Below are 21,729 nucleotides of genomic sequence, written 5' to 3'. Positions count from 1 at the left end.
TGTGCCACCGAATTAAAGAAAAGCTGGGCATGTTTCAGGAAGCCATTCCTCATTAACACTGCTGAGATTTTAAGTGGTTTTGTAAAGTATTCTTCTTCAGAGAAGTGTAAATCTACCCTATCCAAAACCAAGGATTTGGAAAGAGCTGAGGTTGAAAGAGTCCACACCCAGTTCTTGGTTTCCATCCCAGTAAAGGAAGCTATGGTGACCCAAGGAAAATTGTTTGTACAACTCCACTTCCTAGTTCAGTGTCACTGATTACACTTCCAAAGTATGCCAGGGTTAGATTGAGAACAGTCATCCTTCACTGTTTGGATGCAAAGAGAGAGTGCTTCATAGGACAGTCCTTCCCTGTGGATCCCAAACTGGCTGCCTGATTGGGTAACAAGGACTTTCAGGCTGTAGAAATGATGGTAACCAATGAGGCAACGCATTTGTCAGCCTCCAATTTCAGACTTCCAGATACACGCATGTTGAGTCCTGATTCTATGGTTTTGTGTCTGACGCTGTGGCTACACAATTAAGCTGATGTTGGCACAGCTGCACCAATGTAGCTGCGCTGCTGTAGCACTGCTATAACAGATGCTCTAAGCCAATGAGAGAGATTTCTCCCATCAGACTTGATTAGTCCAGCCCCCGCAAGTGGCGGTGGCTATGTTGGCAGGAGACGCTCTCCCGCTCATGTAGCACTATCTACACAGGGGGTTAGGGCTGTGTAACTACGTTGCTCAGCTGTGTGGATTTTTCACACCCCTAAGCAATATAGTTATCCCGATAAATGTCTTTAGTGTAGACCAGAGAGGTTTCTCTTTTGTTTTATGCATTTACATTACTTCTCTACCTCCTCCTACTTTGAAAGATTAAAAAGTGTGAAAAGAGAGGTATTTTTCTCCATAATGCAAACATTCCGACATAGAAGACTCCTTCTACCAACACATATGGCAGAAGATCCTGAGATATATGAACTCACAGAAGTGGTTGGGACAAACCACAATAAGAACAAGGGTTCAGTTATTGACAATGGGGATTAAAAGCAAACTAAGGGCTTGGCTACACTTGTGAGTTGCAGTGCTGGTGGAGGCTTTCCAGCGCTGCAATTAGTAACTGTCCACACCTGCAAGGCACATCCAGCGCTGCAACTCCCTGGCTGCAGTGCTGGCTGAACACCTGGTCTGCTTGGGGTATAACGAGTGCAATGCTGGTGATCCAGCACTGCTCATCAAGTGTGGACACACACCAGCGCTGTTGTTGGCCTCTAGGGTATTAGGAGATATCCCAGAATGCTTTAAAGTAAATTACTCTCTTTTGTTTTGTTATGCAGCCTCTCTTTGTTTTGTTGTGAACTCGGGAGCTGCTTATCTAAACAAACACAGCTCCTGTTTGCTGTGATCAATCTGTAAGTGACTGTGAACAATCAAATGAGAGAACCCCCTGCCTACCTCATTCACAGGGGTTGAGTGTTTGATGAGAGAAACGGGGGGGGGGGAAGTCCGTGCTTCTTATCTGGTCTGCAGGCTGTTTGCAGAGTAAGGGGTTTGGAAAATTTTCAGATTTTCAGGGCAGGGAGCTAATACACAGTGTCGGCTCAAAAAATCCACACACTGTCTCTCTCTCTCCCTCCCCCGCTCCCTGTCACACTACACCCCACCCCCCTCTTTTGAAAAGCAGGTTGCTGGCACTTGAATGCTGGGATAGCTGCCCATAATCCATCACTCCCAACAGCGCTGCAAATGCGGCCACACACCAGCGCTGGTAGCTGTGAGTGTGGCCACACACCAGCGCTGTTCCTACACAGCTGCACAACCAGCACTGTAACTCCCAGCGGTGCAACTCTCAAGTGTAGCCAAGCCCTAACATATATGAAAAGAATTTGTGATCTTTGAATATGTTGTTGTTACCAATTAAAATGAAATTATAGGTGAAGTTATTGGTTAAAGAGTAAGAGACTGTGTGATAATGTGAATTATTTTGGAAAACTGAAAGTTGTCTTGTTTTTGTGGTTTTTTTTTAGTCGTACAGGAAATGATGGCTAATCTTGAAAAGTTAATTAGATTTAATTTACCCTGGTTCCTCAACTGTTGCTACAGCTCTAGTACCCATCAATCCAAAGACTGAGAGAAAGGGAGAGTTCCAACCATTGTCCTTTTAGTATCTTATTGTTCCTCTCTCTGTTTTTTGTGCTGGCATTTCTCTTCTATCATTTTCTGCCTTTGTTTAGTGGTAACAGTTGGTTTCCATCACTCATGTTTTTGTTTAAATCTCTATCCATTGTGAAATAAATTTTTTGCTTGTTCGATAACTGTACTCAGATGCTGTGTGAGATACAGTAGCAATGGTCCACAGTAAAACTAGTAACCTGGGATACTTGGGGAAGAGAGGATCTGGGATTTCACCGAGTATCTGGTGATCCGGGCTGGACCCCAGAGGGGGACACATTGAAGGAACTCAAGGGTTAAGGTGGCTGCTGTAGCTCAGAGGAGGGTCCTTGAGTTCCAGCAGGCTGGTGCGTTTGGTCACTAACATCCAGCTGCCAAATGCAAAACTCCCTCTTCCTTGTGGCAGGTGGCAACAAGGAGACTCACAGCCCTCAGCACCCTGAGAAGGGTCATAATGTGTCTCTGTGTTGATCCACCTGTCAAATTCACACAGGGAAAGCTCCCGATAGCACAAAACTCTGCCCTATGAAATCATGGAACATGTGCTCTTCGCTCTGTGAAAGCATGTAAAGAATCCAAGCGCTGGAGGACAGGGTTTGGGTCCAGAGTGACCTAGACAAATTGGAGGATTGGGCCCAAAGAAATCTGAGGAGGTTCAACAAGGAGAAGTGCAGAGTCCTGCACTTAGGATGGAAGAATCCTATGCACTGCCACAGACTGGGGACTGACTAGGGCCTTGTCTACACTACAAGACTATTTCGAATCAACTTAGTTCGAATTTGTGGATTCGACCTTATGAAGTCGAATTTGTGTATCCATACTAAATACACAAATTCAAACTTCTGAGTCCACATTCACGGGGCCAGCTTCGACTTTGGAAGCGGTGCACTGTGGGAAGCTATCCCACAGTTCCCGCACTCCCCGCTGCCCATTGGAATTGTGGGATTTCCCCCCAATGCATGCTGGGGGGAAAAATGTGTCGTCATTGAACCGTCAATCACGCCCTCCCTGTCTTCCTTGAAAGCGCCGGCGGGAAATCTGTTCGCGCCCTTGTCTGGTCGGTTACAGCGCGGACGCCACAGCACTGCGAGCATGGAGCCCGCTGCGATCATCGCTGCACTTATGGCCGTTGTCAACTCCTCGCACGTTATCGTCCACCTCTTCCACAGTCAGATGCTGAGAAACCGGGCGAGGAGGCTCCGGCAGCACGGTGAGGAGAGTGGCGCAGACCTCTCAGAAAGCAGGGTACGCCGGGCAGTGGAGATCATGGTGGCAATGGGTCAAGTTCATGGTGTGGAACGGCGATTCTGGGCCCGGGAAACAAGCACAGACTGGTGGGACCGCATAGTGCTGCAGGTCTGGGATGACACAGAGTGGCTGCAAAACTTCAGGATGCGTAAGGGCACTTTCCTTGAACTGTGTGACTTGCTGTCCCCTGCCCTGAAGCGCCAGGACACAAGGATGCGAGCAGCCCTGAGTGTGCAGAAGCGAGTGGCCATAGCCCTCTGGAAACTTGCCACGCCAGACAGCTACCGGTCAGTAGCGAACCACTTTGGCGTGGGCAAATCTACCGTGGGGGTTGCTGTCATTCAAGTAGCCCACGCAATCGTGGAGCAACTGCTCTCAAAGGTAGTGACTGTCGGAAATGTCCAGGTCATCATAGATGGCTTCGCGATGGGATTCCCAAACTGCGGTGGGGCTATAGATGGGACTCACATCCCTATCCTGGCACCAGCCCACCAGGCCAGCGAGTACATTAACCGAAAGGGCTACTTTTCAATGGTGCTGCAAGCTGTGGTGGACCATAGGGGACGTTTTACCAACATCAACGTCGGGTGGGCGGGCAAGGTTCATGACGCGCGTGTGTTCAGGAACTCTGGTCTGTTTAGACGCCTCCAGGCAGGCACTTTCTTCCCGGACCACAAAATAACGGTTGGGGATGTGCAGATGCCTACAGTGATCCTCGGGGACCTGGCCTACCCGCTAATGCCCTGGCTCATGAAGCCCTATACAGGCGCCTTGGACAGTGAAAAGGAACTCTTCAACTACCGGCTGAGCAAGTGCAGAATGGTGGTGGAGTGTGCTTTCGGACGTCTCAAGGGGAGATGGCGGACCTTACTGACTCGCTCGGACATCAGCGAAAGAATATCCCCATAGTTATTGCTGCTTGCTGTGTGCTCCACAATCTCTGTGAGAGCAAGGGCGAGACCTTTTGGCCGCTTGGGAGGTTGAGGCAAATCTCCTTGCTGCTGTTTACGATAAGCCAGACACCCGTGCTGAGAGAATATCCCAGCGGGAAGCGATATGCATCAGGGAGCCTTTGAAAGCGAGTTTCCTAGCAGAGCAGGGTAACCTGTGACTGTCCACTTGATTTTAAGAGAGCCTGATCATAAACCAAGTTTCCCCCACTTCCGAAGGACGTTATAAAACTAAGGACATTTATTAGTAATTAATAATAAATGTTTCGTTGACTTTGCATTTATCTTTATTCGTTGAAAAATTGAAGCATTCTGAGCAGGTTAAGTTGTGCACTGATGGGTGGGTTTGCAGGAAGGGGCGAGGGTGCCGTCTTTGGATAGGGGTTAACATGACGGCTGTGGGTTTGGGTGTTGGAAGGGGTGAGGGTGTGGGGAAGGGTGAGTATCTGCCCCTGGATGAGGTCTCTTTGGGGCTCAGGGCACCGGGAGGATCGTGACTACGGTCCAAGTGCATGTGAAGGAAGCCTGCCTTTACATTCGGGGATGGCAGGCACCAGGACCCTGCACAAGCATACACATCAAGGAAAGACCCGGGGCAGCATACACCACACAGACTGTCTCTGGTGCCTAGTGACTGCAGTCTGTGTGTGCCCTGCAGTTGACCCTGCAGCCAAGTCTGTAGCATGGCACTGTGGGGTATGTAGTGAAATTAAAATTCCCCCCACCCCACACACAGAACAACAGAAAGTCTTCTGACACCAGAAACGTGTGAAACAGTCAGTAACACCAAACCGCTTTTAATAATGTAGTACACAGTGGGGGGTTTGAACTTGGAGTTGGGACTGGTTGATGCTGTAAGGAAAGAGCTTGTACAAATTTACAGCGCGAGAGTTGTCTCGAACATTATCTGTGTGCTGCGCTGCAGGGACAGTTCTCACGGCCCCAACCGCCCCTCCGTCTTGTCACTTTGGGTGAGGGGGGGACAGGACTTCTTGGCGTTGGAGGGCGGTTGCAGATGCACTGCAGGGGGGCTCTCTCCTCCTGACTGCGGTCTTGCAGAACATCTACAAGGCGCCGGAGCGTGTCCGTTTGCTCCCTCATTAGACCAAGCAGCGTTTGAGTCGCCTGCTGGTCTTCCTGCCGCCACCTATCCTCCCGTTCCAGGTGTGTGCGATGCTGCTGACACAGGCTCTCCCTCGACTGTCTCTGCTCTGCCGCCTCCGCTCTGGAGCTGGCCATCAGTTCCTGGAACATGTCGTCCCTTGTCTTTTTCTTTCGGCGTCTAATCTGAGCCAGCCTCTGCGAGGGGGATGGCGGGGCAGTCGGGAAGGAGCGAAGCTGTGTGATGCGAAAAAGTAGGTGATTTCCTTGAACAAATACATGTTTGCCAACAGTAAACACAGTCTAGTCAGTTTCAGTTAAGAAGACCAAACAGGGAACCAAGTCTCAGGAGATCTCAGAACTAGTCCGAGATTTCGGAATACGCTCTCATTGGCGGCGCGATTGCACTGGATAGCGCACAGCGAGGAGAGACAGCTGCATCCCTCTTGCACAAAGTCCTGGTAAGCCTTACAGTACAGAGTGCTTATCAGTTAGTGCTTAGCTGTGCTCTCCTGCTGGAGGCAATGTGCAAAGCAGAAAAGATGAGCGTTATCGGCACCTCCCGCCAGTGAGCAGGAAAGACCCTGTATGCTTTTCCTCTGTGGCCTGCAACACGTGGCTGTTAAACGAGGTCATTCTTATGCAAAGTAAAACTCTGTTAAGCGAGGGTCATTCTTATGCAAAGTAAAACTCTGTTAAGCGAGGGTCATTCTTATGCAAAGTAAAAGTCTACCATGCACAATAGTAACAGTACACTAATTCCACTAATTAGATGCAGCACTTCCACAACAACATCACCCTGAGGCGTGTCAGGCGCACACAGAGAGAGCGGATGCTAACAGAAGCCCTGCACTGACCAGGACCATACGCTGCCATGCTCGTAGAGGCGATGGTCCCCCTGTACCTGAGGATGGCCTGGCGCGGAAGAGTGTGCTTCAACGGAGCACCCAATAAAGCACCTCTCCCAAGAAACCTCTTGCTGAGGCTTTTCCAGCTGCTCTCTGAGAGCTTTTTTGAACTGTCCCCAGAGGACTATTGCTCCATTCCTATCTGTGTAGACCTGCTGTTTGTATAGTTTCATATTTAAAAATTTTTATATAGTATTTCTATTTTTTATATATATCCCTGTTTCTTAAAAAAATAAATGTTTCCCTGTTTGTAGCACTTACCGCCTGATCCTTCCCCTGATTCCGAGTCCGGGTTAACGGGCGGGGACGGTTGGTAGGGGATCTCTTTGAGGGTGATGAAGAGATCCTGGCTGTCAGAAAGCGGGAGTGGGTTCGATGTCGCCTGCGCCGTCCTCAAAAGACCCTTCCTCATCTTCCCCATCGGCGAACAGGGAGGGGGAACTGTCCCGGTACACTATTCCGTCCTCTGAGTCCACCGTCACTGGTGGGGCACTGGTGGCAGACCCACCTAGAATGGCATGCAGTGCCTCGTAGAAGCGGCATGTCTGGGGCTGGGCTCCGGGCGTCCGTTTGCCGCTCTGACTTTTGATACCCTTGTCTTAGGTCCTTCACTTTCACGCGGCACTGCATCGCATCCCGGCTGTATCCTTTGTCTTTCATGGCTTTAGAGACCTTCTCGAAGGTCTTCGCGTTCCGCTTGTTGGAGCGCAGCTCCGAGAGCACAGACTCCTCGCCCCACACAGCGATCAGATCCTGGACTTCCCGGTCAGTCCATGCTGGGGACCTCTTTCTAGTCTGGGATTGCCCGGACTCCTCTGCTGGAGAGCTCTGCATCGTTGCAGGTGCTGCGGAGCTCGCCCCGATGTGCAACCAGAACGTCAGATTCAAACCGCCCAGACAGGAAAATGAATTCAAATTTTCGCAGGTCATTTCCTGTGTGGCTGGCCAGAGAATCCAAGCTCGGACTGCTGTCCAGAGCATCAACAGAGTGGTGCACTGTGGGATAGCTCCCGGAGCTGCTAAGTTCGATTAGCATCCACACCAAGCCTAATTCGAGCTAGCAAGTGCGAATTTAGCGTTACTCCACCTGCCGGGGTGGAGTACCAAATTCGAACTAAAGAGCCCTCTAGTTCGAATTAAATGGCTTCCTGGTGTGGACGGTTGAGCGGTTAGTTCGAATTAACGCTGATAAATTCGAATTAAAGTCCTAGTGTAGACCAGGCCTGAGTGAGGGGGGTTTGATAGCAGCCTTCAACTACCTGAAAGAGCAGCAGTGTGGGCTTTCTCCTGGCCACTTTTGCTGGGCTGGGCAGGCAGCCTGGAGGCCTTTCTAGAAGAGAATTGGGAACTGAGTTAGAAAAACCAATGTGAAAACCAGAACCTCAGGTCTAGACTCATTTATTTATAATATTAAATCTTCTATTCTAGTGTCACAATTAATACAATTGCTTCAGCCTGATAAGTCTTCCCTTTGGGAAACTTAACTTCTTTCCAAGGGGAGTGGAGAGAAAGCACTTTTCAGAGTCCAGGAGAGACAAGGCGGGTGAGGGTAAGAGCTTGCAGAGGACCAACCTCTGTTGGTGAAAGAGACAAGCTGTGGAGCTAACCCAGCACCCTCCTTCAGTTCTGTGTAGCCTGGAAGGTCGTCTCCTCCATAACCAGCAGTTAGAACATAAGAACAGCCACACTGAGTCAGACCAGTTCATCTAGCCCACTCTCCTGAAAGTGGCCAATGCCCGGCGCCCCAGAGGACCCCTGGGACCAACACAGATACAACACCACCACAAACAAGGTTAAAAGTCAATGCACAGGGGAGAAGGATCTTGTGCTTCATTCCTTATGTGCTAGTCCCATCATGTGGCTATTTCCTTTTCTTCCTTTCTGTTAAAAGCTTTGGTGTTTTGCACAGAAACATTATTTCCCCAGGAGAGACCCAGGGGTGGGGGGCTGCATTCCTGTACCAAACAGTCACTGGAAGGGGGCAGACAAAGGCCTTTAGGACGAGGCATCCGTCACTGTCAAAAGATATTCTCCCTCCTGCAGATCACTGGCAGCCTGAATTTGTTCCTTATCCTCCCAGAGTCTGGGGGCTGGAATCAGCACTACCCAGCCCCTCCGTATGTAGCAGGAACAAACACAAAACTGGTCTTTAAAACAAGCTGTCCCCTTCCTTCTCAGGGAAGATTTTTCTGTGATTGAAGTTGAGTTTCAGTTCCCCTCTCCTAGGGGCAGGGCAGGTGTGGGGCCAGCTCCCAGTGAGATCTGTTTTCACCTTTGCCCCCTTTCAGTCACTCTGGGATGGTAACTCTGCTCCCAGCTGTCAGGCAGCTTCCAGCCCATCCACCCTACTCACTAACTCTGTGGTCATGTGTCATCCCCTTTACCAGCACACAGCCTGCAGGAAAGCTACTCCTGCCAGACGCATTGGTGGTATAGTGGTGTGCGTAGGTGCTTTCCAAGCAGTTGATCTGGGTTTGATTCCCAGCCACTGCAATAATGGCTTTTCTCTTCTGTTGTTTCCTCATCTGGAAGTGGTTTCATTTCAGTCACATTGTGTTACAATCACATTATCTATAGAATGAGACAATAAATGTGTCGAAGTCCAGCAGGTCGTACAGGATGGAGGCACACAAGGGGCTGGAATGTGTCATCTGGGAAAGACAGAACCCTTGGAAACCTGCATCTCCCATCCCCTGGCCTTGCGTGTTATGATTCCAGCTGCGTGAGCTGTTTGTAGGATGTTCCGGCATGATGGGGAAATGAAGTTTTGAGTCAGTTTTTGCTCCTGCAGATTCCTTTGCTGTTACAATTATAATGACATGAACAAAAGGGAGGCACAATAAACATAACCCCCAAATTGCAATACAGGTGGGGAAATAGACGATCACGGTTAAGCCAAACACGTCAAAATAAAAATTAATACAAAAAAGGGAGGGAAGAGATCAGGTATGTGGAGATCCCTTGATATTTCAACGCACATTGTTAGAATCAAAGTTCAGACTTGACACTGGAAAACCCGCAACTACCTGTCTCTCTGAACACCTGTGATGAGCCTGTGTCAGAGGACGTGGGACCCCGGTCAGAACCAGTCACCAGATCAATATGACCCTTTATGGGCGACTTCTCTGCCTACTCTGCAATTTACATCTCCCCTCTCCCCCTCCCCCCCTGCGCAAACAGGGTGGGGTACAGCTCTGACTGAGAGGCCTAACAGGAGAAATTTCAGCCCAAAGACAAATTTTGTGTGAAATGTTGAGAAATGAAGAGTCCCCCAAATCCCCAGAACTCTAGTGTCACCCTGTCATAAACAGATAGTTAAGGGTTAAAGTCTCTTTTACCTGTAAAGGGTTAACAAGCTCAGTAACCTGAGGAACACCTGACCAGAGGACCAATCAAGGGACAGGATAATTTCAAATCTCTGTGGAGGGAAGGCTTTGTCTGTGTTCTTTGTTTGAGTGTTCATGCTCTCTTTGGATCTAAGAGAGGCCAGACATGTCGCCAAGTTCTCCTGGACTATTTCCTACTACCCAGTATAGTGAGTATTAGTTAAAAAGGCGGATTAGTCTTTTGAGTTGCTTTCTATATTTGCAATTGTGTGTTTGCTGGAGAAATATCTTTAGTTCTGTTTGCTGTTACTTGGATTATTCTGAGAAGGAGGGAGGGGAAGTCGCTCCAGTTTTTATAAGTTAGACCCTGTATTTTTGCATCCTGGTAATACAGAGAGAGTGTACTTTTTTTTCTTTCTTTAATAAAATCTTTTCTTTTTAGAACTTGATTGATTTCTTCCCTTGTTTGGATTTTCAGGGGAAGGGGAGGGGGAAAAGTGAATCCCTCTTTGTTTGATTCAAGGAGTTTGAATCAAGGTATCTCTTTCCAGGACTAGGGAAGGGGAGGGAGAGGTGAGTCCCTCTTTGTGTTGAGTCAAGGATTTGACTCGGGGTGTAATCTCTCTGGAGCAGGCTGGAGAGAGGGAAGTGGGGGAGGGGAACTGGCTGTTTCTGTCTCTCTGGTGAGATTCAAGGGGTTTGAATCTGGGTTCCCCAGGGGAAGTTTGGGGGACAGGCAGTGTGTTACCCACTTTAAACTTAACTGGTGGCAGCGAGAACCAGATCTAAACTAGGATTTTAGTTTAGAGGAGTCCATGCAGGTCCCCATCTTGGAACCCAACAGCTCCAAGTGGGGGAGAAGACCTATGACACACCCCCATGGCACCAGCACAGGGAAACCAGTGAAATGAGGTTACAGAATACAAGGGGGGAGGCAGCAGGGAGAGAGGTGACAGGGAATCTCTCTTTTTCTTTCTCTTTTCACTTTCTTGTTCTCTTTCCTTCCAGGAACCGCAGTCACAGCAGGGAGGGGTTTGTCTCCGTGTCTGTCATGGAGGTGGTGGAAGTGATGGATTCTGTGACTTCCTGCAACCTCTGTGACTTCTGCAGTGGCCACAGTGGCTGACTCCAGGGCCACTCAATCAACTGGCTCTGGGGACTGCCCAAATTTGACTCCTTCTGCCTATCTTCCTTTCCCCTCAGTGTCTTTCCTTCCCCATTGGGGACATGCAGAGATGAACCCCAGTCAGTTTGTGTCACAGAGAGTCTGTATCTCCTAAGGAATGTGGGTGAAGGATTCCAGCTGAGAACTGAATTAACTCTGCTCACCTGGGTTAGAAACTTGTTTATTTTGAACAGTTAGTGGGAAATGGGACATTAATTCAGATCCAGGAGGCAAGGCAGAGGCTTCATGATCTTGATCTCCAGGAAGGGAGAGAGGATCCCCAGGAAGGAACAGAGCTTCCTTTAGTCTCAAGCTGGGGTCTCCTAGAAGTTGGAAAAGACCCTTGGTCACTGAGGATCTCATGGGATCGTGCTGCTCCAGAGGCTCGAGAGTCCTGGGTGCGGGGAGGGTGTCACTGCACCGTCTAAAATGGAAAGGGGGAGGGATAGCTCAGTGGTTTGAACATTGGCTTCCTAAACCCAGGGTTGTGAGCTCAATCCTTGAGGGGGCCACCTAGAGCAAAAATTGGTCCTGCTAGTGAAGGCAGGGGGCTGGACTCAATGACCTTTCAAGGTCCCTTCCAGTTCTAGGAGATTGGTATATCTCCAATTATTATTATTTTTTATTATAAGGGAGGACCCTGGAAGGGACGGGAAGGAACAGAAAATGGAGAGGAATGAAACAGAGCAAACCCCTCTTCTCTCTCCCCTCCCCGACCCAGCAAGAACTGTTATCAGTGGGGAAACTCCCCACGATGAATGGCAGAGACCACAGAGACATTTGCCTCATGCTGAGAAGTAAGGTGACCAGACACCAAGTGTGAAAAATCAGGGACTTTCACCAGCTGCCTTGGTGGTATAGTGGTGAGCATAGCTGCTTTCTAAGCAGTTGACCTGGGTTCAATTCCTGGCCAATGCAGGGATGTGATGTTTCCTCTCATGGGAATTGATTAAGTTTCAGTCACTGTACCGCTTTATCAAGGGAATAAGAGAATCAATGTCCCACATCCTACCAGATCATTAAACACACAGGGGACAAAGAAAGGGGCAAGACTGTAAAATGAGCAGTTGGAGTCATCCAGGTATTATGATGTTTGGTTTATATTTAAAAAAAAATCCTTTACTTCCCTCTCCCTGTTAGACTCAGAACCTTTAAGGTCAGAAGGGAGCAGTGTGATCATCTTGTCTGACCTGCTGCACCTGGCAGGCCAAAAGACCCCACCCACCCACTCCTGGAATAGACCAGGGAGGGGAGGCAGCTCCGTGCTCTGCCCCTACCCCAGGCAGCACATGGAGGCCCTCTGCTCCCCTCCCCCCACAACGGGTGTGCAGAGATGTGCCAGCAGCACTAAGGTGGCTCCCTGCCCACTCTACCTCCGTCCCTCCGTGCCGCTCCCAGAAGTGGCTGGCATGTCCCAGCATCCCCTGGGGCGGGGGGAGTGTCTCTATGTGCTGCCCCACCCTGAGTACCAACTCTGCAGCTCCCATTGGCCAGGAACTGCAGCCAATGGGAGCTCAGGGGTCAGCGCCTGCAGGCAGTGGCGCATGGAGACCCCCTGGCCCTGCCCACCTAGGAGCTGCTGCTGGAGGGTTGTGTGTACCGGTCACTTTGGGAGCTGCAGTGCCCGGGGTAAGCACCACCCCTCCTGCACCCGAACCCCCTCCCCCAGCACAGAGCCCGCACCCCACACCCAAATCTCCTCCCAGAGCTTTGCTTGTCGTCCTTTCACCAGAACCATCCTTCCTCTCCTGGGATCCAAGTAGCCACCCCTGGGAAGCCAAGAGGCAGGCACAGGATTCTGCCTCCCAGCAGCCAAACCGCACCTCCCCAGGCTTTTCAGAACGAATGGTGACGCTCTACTAACCCCACTGAGCCGCACTGAGGCGCTTAGCTTCTGCCCTGCCTTCCTCAGCTCGACTTTCCTCTTTTCCCCCATTCCCGCCTCACTTCCTCCTTTGGCAAGTCACGCAGAGGAGGCCAGCAGGAAGAGCCGGCCTCCACCAGCCAACCTCCCAGGGCAGAGGAGGCCAAGCCACAAGGCTCCAAAAGGTGACTCGCACAGATCCTCTAGCTTTCCCCTGCTGAGGCCAAGGCTTTTTCTCAGTTCATTTCACCACCCTCTGTCCTGCAGGGGTAGGGGTTATCGCTGGTGTTACCCAAAATTGGGCCAGCTACTAAGTGTAGGGAGGACTAATGACCCCCCAGACTTTGGTAGAAAGCAGCACATTTGTTATATTGATAGCTAAGCTCAAAAGAAGGCGGGGTCACACTCACACTCCCATACTCACGCTCCCAGGACTGGCTCGGCACTGGAGATGTCAGGATTTTGCAAGGTAAGTGTCCCCCAGCGCCGCGATGGACGGTGCGATGAAGGTAAGTCTTCCCGAGGCGCGATGGAATGTAACACAGCGAACCACTGGCCAGGCGGTCGGGGTGAAGGGCATTCACTGGAGGTACAAGCTTGAGTGACTCCTGAGCACAGGGCCCCTTCCCTTTTAAGGACCTGCTCCTCATGGCCTGCGACTGGAGATGACTTGGCTGCATCCGGTGGGTCACACTCCACCTCAGCCAGTGTCCATGCAGTGTCCCTGCTCTGGGTGTGTGAGTGCTGCCTAATGAGAGTCCCAGACACCTTGTCTACCTGGAAGCTCTTCTGATCTTCAACCAGCCCATTCATCCCACAAGCATTGCAGGAGGGAGGGGGAAAGCCACTTCACAGGCATTCAGAGAGGGAGAGGAGACAAAAGTGAGGGGAGAGGGGGAAGGATAACAGACCTTTGGAGCATAGAAATCACTGCTGTTCCTACAACAGCAGGGACAGGCCACTAGAAGCTGAGAAAATGAAGCCATCATGTTTGTGCTTGACTTTGAACCAGGGACCTTTTGGGTGTTAGACAAATGTGATAACCACTACACTACAGAAACTCCATCACAAGGCTGTGCCCCTCCCTTCATAAGAACATAAGAATGGCCATACTGGGTCAGACCAAAGGTCCATCCAACCCCATATCCTGTCTGCCAACAGTGGCCAATGCCAGGTGCCCCAGAGGGAGTGAACCTAACCGGTAATGATCAAGTGATCTCTCTCCTGCCATCCATCTTCATCCTCTGATGAACAGAGGCTAGGGATACCATTCCTTACCCATCCTGGCTAATATCCATTAATGGACTTAACCTCCATTAATTTATCTGCAAAAAAAACAAGGAGAACATATGGCACCTTAGAGACTAACAAATGTATTTGAGCATAAGCTTTTGTGGGCTAAAACCCACTTCATCGGATGCATGCAGTTAAAAATACAGTAGGAAGATATATATACACACAGAGAACGTGAAAAAATGGGTGTTGCCACACACACTATAACAAGAGTGATCAGTTAATGTGAGCTGTTATCAGCAGGAGAAAAAAACCTGGTGTTGGGAGGGGAACAGGAGAAAGGACAAAGGAAGCAAGAGATGAAGAGAAAAGAGGGATCAGACAGTGGATGGAGCAAGAGGTGAAACAAAAAGGACAAACCCTTATGTCCCCAGTGATTCTAAGGGACAAAATCCCAGGTGCAGAATAAAATTCTGCCTCCTTAAGCTCGTGTTTTCCATGCCTAGAATTCAACTGTCACCAGATGGACCAGACTGAACAGGTTTCAAACCTCCAGGAGGCTCTTACCTTCTAAACAGGGACGGCTGTTTTCTAGTAAAATCACTAAAAGGGAAGGAGAAAACTCGGAAGAGGTTCCTCCTGGCGCTCACGTCCGTGAACCCGAATACTCTCTCAGTCCTCAAAGAGAGACCTGGAGAAGGAGACTTGCTGAAGCAAAGCCAAAGGGGTCTCTGAGGTTTCCCTGGCCCCTCGCCCTGTCCTGCCTGGCTGATGTCAGCATCTCTCTGTGAGGTCACCACCTCCCCACCACCTTGGACCAATAGGCTGAGGTCCTGCCAAAGGCCTTTGTGATGTCACTGCCACACCCTCCCTTGCTGTGCCAATGTCCTGCCCCTGGCCAGGCACTTTGGAGGTTTGAGCTACTCCCTGTGGATCACCCCACTCAAGGAGCGTTCGTTCTAGGCAGCAAGCCGGCTAGACAGGGAAACATCAGACGCTGCTCCCAATGCTACACTCAGTTTTTCAGAAATTAGTCGACTTTATGGCCAGAAGAGACCATTAGAGCATCTAATCTGACCCCCTGCATATCACAGGCCTCCTGTAGGACACAATAGTGAGTTTATTACGCAGGGTCCACCCCTCCCTCACTGTGAATAGTACATGAACCAGCCCTGTAATGGAGCTGAGATTTCCCAAGAACTTCAAGCAAAATACTCCAGTTTCATAAAACAGATTTATTAACTACGGAAAGATGGAGTTTTAAGGATTATAAGTGGTAGGCATAAAAGATCAAAGTAAGTTACCATGAAAATTAAAGCTAAATTCACAATCTAAACTTTACATCTTATTACACTAGGCCGTAGTTCGGTTATGCCACAGGAAGGCTTAATGCTCAAGCTGCAGCGCATGCTGGGCAGGTTCCCCCTGGCAGGAGAGAAGAAGAAGACTGGGCCCCTGGAGGGGCAGGCTGGGGCTTCCTGGATCCCATTTGCTCACAGCCAGCACCCTGCCCCACTCCCAAGTCATTAATGGCTCCCCCAGGTCAGCCAGAATGGAGCAGCGGTTTTCACTGCACCAAGTCCACTTATGGCTTACAGGCAACTCCCAGACCCACCATCTCGGCCAGAAAGGAGCCCACTCAGCCTCGCGATTGCTGCTTTTCCTTCCCCCCAGAACCCCGCTTCTCCTGGGCTGCAAGGAGCCACCCCTGGGAAGCCAAGAGGCAGGCACAGGATTCTGCCTCCCGGCAGCCAACCGCACCTCCCGGCTTTGCAGAACGAATGGTGACGCTCTACTAACCCCACTTAGCCGCAATGACGTGCTTAGCTTCTGCCCTGCCTTCCTCAGCTCGACTTTCCTCTTTTGCCCCATTCCTGCCTCACTTCCTCCTTTGGCAAGTCACGCAGAGGAGGCCAGCAGGAAGAGCCGGCCTCCACCGGCCAACCTCCCAGGGCAGAGGAGGCCAAGCCACAAGCCTCCAAAAGGTGACACGCCGCACTCCTCTAGGTTCTCCAGCCTGATGCCAAGGTGCTTTCTCCACTGCTGTCAGCACCCTCTGTCATGCAGGGTTTGGAGTTATCCCAGGGACAGGCCAATAGGAGAAGGAGGAGCGTCTTCCTGAACAGCAAGGGGATCTGGCAAAAGGAAGCCAGCATGTTTCTGCCTGGTTTTGAACCAGGGACCTTTTGCATGTGAGGCAAATGTGATAACCACTACACTACAGAAACTCCATCTACTTAGCTGTTGCTCATCCTCGGACAGACCGATGGACAAACCTAGAGAAAGTGGTGGCAGCCCTTCAATAGGTCAGCTGGCAGAGCAGAGGACTGGAGCAGGCACTCAGGAAGTCGTCCTTACGTCGCCCTTGTGACTCCAGCTTGACGGAGAGCTTCTTTTTCTTCCCCTTGCTGACAAAGAGCAAGAGAAGAATGAAAGGTCAGGTGGGCCAACTCGGTGCAGAAGCCCATGCTGCCTTTTCCAGCTGCATAGCCTGAAATGAGGGACTCGTGGCAGTTAAAGGCACTGCTGCACTTTCAGAAAACATCCTACCCGTGCACAAAGGAGGACAGAAGAGCCTGTTAGTCTAGCACGCTCCCAACTGAACTACTTCAGCAGTGCTCAGTTTCTTTTTGGCCTCCTGCTTTTCTGTCTGGGATGTTTTTGTCAGCTGTGGCACAGAAAAAGGACGTCATTGCGAGCGGCCCATGAAGACAAGATTCACTTTTCCTTCCTTGCTCGGCTTTACTTGCTTCCCCGCCCTATTCCTGCCTTAGTTCCTGGGTTACCTGAAGGCGACGGGGGGCCAGCAGTACAAGGAGGAAGTTGGGCAGCTAGACCCTGGTGGCAAAAGTCCTGCCGCCACTTGCCACCCCACTCTCTTCTCCCAGCGTCACATATTGGCCACCAGGGACTTGGGGCCCAGCAGCGCAACGGAAGGCAGTGGACAGAGCCACCCTCGCCTTGAAGCTCCGGCTCATTAAACCACATCTTCAGTTGCTGATGGCCAATGAGAGACTGACATCGCTTGCTATTTTAGCACTTAAAATGCCATTGGCCAATCTTTGGATCTCTGTAATGTTGCGCTTCAGTTCATGGGGGAAAGGTGAGAGAAGCGACCTTTCAACTAAAGGCCTGGGGTTAACATCCTAACGCTGTCTCCTACTGTAACACTATTTAATACCGGCCCACCCTGTGCTAGTGACAGTTCCATTCTAGATGTTAGTACATTTCAGTTACTGTCAAAATTAAAAGTTTCTATATGCTTAAAGAAAATGCATTTGTTCTATTTGCTTATATATGGCATGAATAAATACAGGTTTACAGAACCTAGCCTGCAAATTTATCATCTTATATGACAGAGAAAATCATGCATCGAAATTGTGCATCAAAATCATGAGCTGAGCTACAAATGCAATGAAAAATAAGATATTCAAAATTTTAACATATGGGGCAGCGAAGACACGTCTTGCCTGGGAGAGGCACTTGGTCTAGGGAGGCCCTGCCAGTGAGAGCAGGAGTTAGTGTCAGACGCCTATTTCCAGGCTGTTATCTGTGGGCGCCCTGCTCTGGGGAGGTATCGCGGTAGCCCAGACTCAGGGCTGGAACAGGCCCCAGATTGAGGGGGTGGCTGCAGGGTTTGCAGAGCTCTGATGTCTCAGACATGTGTCTCTCCCAAAGCCTCAGATCTGCGTCCCCAGAAGGCTCCTGCGCTGCCTCCGCTCCTTTCACAGTCTATAGCAAGGAGCAGCAGCAAGGGTCAGGGATGAGCCATAGGGCACTAGGTGGGGGGCAGAGGCTTCAGGAGCCCAGAGTGTTTGCCTGTCTGGGCATTTTGGCTGAGACCTCAGGGACACCTTGTGAGGCAGAATCCCAGGCATCTGTATGAAAGGAGCATAAGGACATAAGGACGTATGAACGGTCAGACTGGGTCCATCTAGCCCAGTATCCTGTCTTCCCATAGCGGCCAAAGCCAGGTGCCCCAGAGGGAATGAACAGAACAGGGAATCACCAAGTGACCCATCCCCTGTCACCTATTCCCAGCTCCTGGCAAACAGAGACTAGGGACACCATCCCTGCCCATCCTGGCTCAGAGCATGTCCTCCATGAATCGATTTAGCTCTTTTTTGGAACCCTGTTATAGTCTTGGCCTTCACAACCTCCTCTGGCAAGGAGTTCTGCAGGTTGACTGTGTGTTGTGTGAAAAAATACTTCCTTTTGTTTGTTTTAAACGATCTGCCTATTAATTTCATTTGGTGACCCCTAGTTCTTGTGTGATGAGAAGGAATAAGTAACACTCCTTATTTACTTTCCCCACACCAGTCATGATTTTATAGACCTCTAGCATATTTCCCCTTAGTCATCTTTTCTCCAAGCTGAAAAGTCCCAGTCTTATTATTCTCTCCTCATATAGCAGAAACTCCATACCCATTTCTGAACCTTTTCCAATTCCAATACATCTTTTTTAAGATGGAGCGACCATATCTGCACGCGGTATTCAAGATATGGGTGCACCATGGATTTATACAGTGGCAATAAGATTTCCTCTCTTATTCTCTATCCCTTTCTTAATGATTCCCAACATTCTGTTCGCTTTTTGCCTGCCACTGCACATTGAGTGGATGTTTGCAGAGAACTATCCACAGTGACTCCAAGATCTCTCACTTGAGTTGGAACAGCTATTTTACATCCCATCGTTTTATATGTGTAGTTGGGATTATGTTTGCCATTGTGCATCACTTTGCATTGATCAACATTGACTTTCATCTGCCATTTTGTTGCTCTTTCACCTAGTTTTGTGAAATCTCTTTTTAGCTCCTCCCAGTCTGCTTTGGATTTAACTATCCTCTGTAGTTTTGGATCATCCGCAGATTTTGTCACCTCGCTGTTCAGCAGGTCGTTTATGAAGATGTTGACTAGTCCCAGTACAGGCACCGCTAGTTACCTGTTTGCATCCTGAAAACTGTCCATTTATTCCTACCCTTTGTTTCCTGGTTTTTAACCAGTTATTGATCCACGTGAGGACCTTCCAGAAGTGAACGTAAGCTGGTACATTCCAGTATGGGGTACTGGCAAGAGCAGGTACGCTGTGCCAGCCCAGCCCGGCTTCCCCAGGCTGGTGATTTAAAGGGCCCAGGGCTCCCTGCAGCCTCCCAAGCCCCCCTGGTGGAGCCCCGGGGAGCAAATCCCTGCCCTGGAATGCTGCTCTCTCCCGCCATACGAACACAGAGCAGGGGTGGCGGGAGCTTCCTTACAGTGGAGGGGTCACTATTGTCTGAACTGTGGCACTCCCATGAAAACCCTTCCCTAAGGACCCACACTCACACCACCTCTCCCCCCGAGGCCACACCCACAGAATGCCTCTCCCCCCCCAAGACTCCCCCTTTCCCCCCTCCATCATTTGTCCTAACAGCCAGTTAAGAGTGGTGGAGCCAAGGCCCTCTAAACCCCCTGTTCCAGCACCCCTGACACAGAGCTCAGCAGCAGCAGTGTGTGTGTGCGTGTGACAGAGGCTGCTGTGCTGAGCTGAGCCAGTGAGAGAAGCGGGGGCTGATGTTGGGGCTGCCCCCTCCCCCTGCCTCAGGACTGGTTGCTTGCAGCAGCTGTCTGAACATAGAGACAGTGTGCGACACACTCCCTCTCCCCACACACACACACCCTCTCCCCACACACACACACACTCTCTACCCCGCCACACACACTGCAGTTGAAAAGCAGCTGGCAATCTAGTAAGCAGCCCATGGAATGGTGGGATAGAGAAACCGGCATCATGTGATGCTGTACCGGCCCATGAGGCATTGCAAACCCTTCCCAAAACACCCTGCAGCCAGTTGCACAGCTACCCACAGTGCACTGCTCTCTGTGGCCATCCAAGGTTCTAGCGTGGATGTGCTCTGGTGACACAAGGGGCATAGTGTGGACATGCAACAGCTATTTAATTAAAACACTTTAAAGCTGCATTACCCAATAGTGTGTAGACAGCTTGAGAGTGAGACAAGACCCAGCTCTCTTGAAACTAAAGAAGCCCAACTTTCTCCATAGTTGGCAGGATTCCAACCTGCGCAGGGAGACCCCAATGGATTTCTAGCCCACCGCCTTAACCACTCAGCCACAACTACTTCGTTGAGCTGTGTCACTCACTGCACTCTAGTTCTGTTCTCACTGAGTGATCAATTCCAGTTGTTTCCTCAGACCAGCTCCCCCAGCCCACACACTGCTGTGCCCTCGTGTAAGTGTGTCCATGGCTGAACTGCAAGAATTCCTGCTCATTTCCCTTCTTGCTGGAGCATGAGGAGAGTGTGTTTGTGGTCAATGACGTTGCTGTAGATTGTTGTCCATTTCCTGCCTTGATCATTCAGACAGTCCCTTTCCTGCCATATTCCCAGCACATCAGTGATCGCAATAGCAGGGGGCAGGTTTTCTCTGGGGCACTGAGATTTGTCAGGGGGTTGGTGGCTCCTTTCTTTCCTCACCCTGGAGTAAACTCAGCTTTTAATTCCATCCTTGATGTTTCAAGGAATAACAACAGACGACCGAGGAAAGAGGTGGACAAGTGGGTCTCAGGGGAGGGGCAAAGAGGTGGGGGTGGTGGACAGGGCAGGTCAGGGGAGGGGGTAGAGAGGTGTGAGCGCTGGGCAGGGTGGGTCTCAGGAGAGGCAGAGAGGTGCAAGTGGTGGGCAGGGCTGGTCTTAGGGGAGGGGGCAGAGAGGTGGGGGTGGTGGGCAGGGCGGGTCTCAGGGGAGGGGCAGAGAGGTGGGGGCGGTGGGCAGGGCGGGTCTCAGGGTAGGGGCAGAGAGGTGGGGGCGATGGGCAGGGAGGGTCTCACGGGAGGGGCAGAGAGGTGGGGGCGGTGGGCAGGGCGGGTCTCACGGGAGGGGCAGAGAGGTGGGGGCAGCAGGCAGGCCTTGGGGTAGGGGGTGGAGAGACACAAGGAGGCCTTCAGGGAGGAGAGGAGCAAGCGGAAGGTGGACCAGCAGGCCTCAGCCACAGTGGAAGAGCGGGGCTGGGAAGTGGTCAAATGGGAGTGAGGACGGAGCACAGGTGGGGCCTGAGAGGGAGGAGAACGAGTCAAGGAGGTGTAGGGGGCAGGGCCACCCAGAGGATTCAGGGGGCCTGGGGCAAAACAATTTTGGGGGCCCCTTCCATAAAAAAAAGTTGCAGTACTCTAGAACATGGGGGCCCTGCAGGGCCTGGGGCAAATTGCCCCACCTGCCCCCGCTCTGGGTGGCCCTGCCCTCAGCCTCTCCTCGTAAGTCCCCTGCCCCCTAATCATTTTTGTTGCCCTCCCCTAGACTCTCTCCAATTTGTTTCTGTAGTGGGGGGGGGGGCGAAAACTGGACGCAATGCTCCAGATGTGGCCTCACCAGTGCCGAATAGAAGGGAATAATCACTTCCCTCGATCTGCCGGCAATGCTCCTACTAATCCAGCCAATACGACCAGGTGCCCATATTGAATGCAGACCCAGCAATATTTGATAAATTGGTTACTGTCCATTCAGGAGGTTATTTCCCAGCTATTCATAAATAATGAAGATGCTCTAAGTGGAGGGGAGAGCTGTCCCGTCCATGTAGTTAATCCATCTCCCCGAGAGGTGGTAGCTATGTCACTGGGGGAAGCTATGGGGGTGGGTGTGCAAGCTGTGGTGTTTACATGGATATATAAGTTTAATCAAACCCCATTTTTAAAAGCACTGTGGTCTGGGAACAGAACAGGAGATCCCTGAGGCAGGGCCTGTCCTTCAAAATCTTTAAAATCTCTGACTTACCTATACAGCAGTCAT

At 50.7% G+C, this 21,729-nt stretch overlaps 1 non-coding gene across 1 annotated transcript; it reads right to left on the bottom strand.

The window, feature by feature from the left end:
• Window positions 1-16,106: 16,106 nt before the first annotated feature.
• On the bottom strand, window positions 16,107-16,179 carry TRNAV-CAC. Its single transcript has one exon. It is a non-coding gene; the product is annotated as a tRNA-Val (tRNA).
• Between the last annotated feature and the right edge of the window lie 5,550 nt (window positions 16,180-21,729).

The sequence above is a fragment of the Mauremys reevesii genome, linkage group 14, assembly GCF_016161935.1.
Source record: "Mauremys reevesii isolate NIE-2019 linkage group 14, ASM1616193v1, whole genome shotgun sequence".
NCBI lineage: Eukaryota > Metazoa > Chordata > Testudines > Geoemydidae > Mauremys > Mauremys reevesii.
Note: the sequence above shows the minus strand (reverse complement) of the source record. Positions and strands in the feature narration are given on the sequence as shown.